The 1,377-nt window shown below is 34.7% G+C and overlaps 1 protein-coding gene across 1 annotated transcript in view; it reads right to left on the minus strand.

Moving 5' to 3' along the window:
• The window catches only part of LOC106882224 (mitogen-activated protein kinase kinase kinase 15), a 91,116-nt gene that overhangs the window by 1,267 nt on the left and 88,472 nt on the right, over positions 1-1,377 (minus strand). The window lies entirely within an intron of this gene.

Here is a 1,377-nt window from a genome sequence, read left to right on the forward strand (position 1 = left end):
ACACATTAGTCATTTGTTTTCTTATCCAAAACTATGTCAAAAGTACTTAATGGATCTTTATGAAATTTGGAAATTATATTCTATGCATAACGGCCATAATCCCCATGAAAATTCATATATTTTTGATGTTGATGAAATTTTAACCATACATATTACACACAAATAAAGTAATATTTCTAAAATTTCTTTTTCTTAGAAGTTACAAAGACCCCTTCATGGGGACTTCACACCCACAATTTACTCATTTTGCCTAAGCAAAAACGAATACAGTTGTACTATTAGAAGCTATAGGGTCACTCAAACATAACAGATGAGCATTATTTGTAATTCAACGGTACAACAGTGTAAGACTATCCTTTCAGATATACTTTCAGATATATTTCGTTGCAGACCTCCTTTGAGTCTTTTTATTATCACTGGGTCACACATAGTCCCCAGTTGGTAACATTGATTTCAAGGCCTTCCCAGATGAGTGACTGGTTGTTCGAAGACATTTATTGATTGTAAATTTTTTCTGCCCAGTTACCTATCGGTATAGTGGTCATTTGCAAACTCGAGAGGCAACACTTTCATTTCCCTTTACTCCAAACGTCACACGTTATTTCAATTGGATCATTTCAATTGCTATAGATCCGTAATGCATCTTACAGCTGTGCCTGTCACCCATATGGTGAGGAATCCTACATTGGAGAATAGTAACCACTGGGCTAGGATAGCTGACTGATTATCGTGATCAATCATCTTTTGGTTTCCTGTAGCTTTGCTCTCTTTTACAAACCCAGTGAACATACATATATTTCCTATTTCAAAGAAATTCAAACAATACATATTAGACCCAAGTTAAAAAGATTCCCAACAATTCAACTTCTCTGCTTGACATTAACACCCCCACCCCCAATAGGGGCCTTAACACCCACATTTTTCAGCTCCAAGACCTCCATTTTTCAGGAGCAAAATCCTTTTCACAGGGTCCATAACACTGGAATTTTGGAATGTGCTCGTAAATATCAAATATATAAAGATGAGAATGTGTGTCTGTGTGAATCCCTAAAACTCGAGAACTACACAACCAATTTCATTCCAAATTAACACATGCCTTACTTAGGGTCCATGTATTGTCTTTGGCCAAAAAACTTTTTAACTTCTTGCATAGTTTGAGCCCACAGCAATATCATATCTCCTCCACTATTTCAGTATTACGTGTCAAAAGTGAAATAATAATATCACTCTACTGTAATGTCAGATACTTTCACTTTAACACTTAAACTATTCCACTATTTCAGTATTACCTGTCAAAAGTGAAACAATAACATGTCGCTACTGTAATTTCAAATACTTTCACTTTAATATTTTCAATTTCATACTGAAACTATTAAA

Source organism: Octopus bimaculoides, chromosome 2 (genome assembly GCF_001194135.2).
Source record: "Octopus bimaculoides isolate UCB-OBI-ISO-001 chromosome 2, ASM119413v2, whole genome shotgun sequence".
Lineage (NCBI taxonomy): Eukaryota > Metazoa > Mollusca > Cephalopoda > Octopoda > Octopodidae > Octopus > Octopus bimaculoides.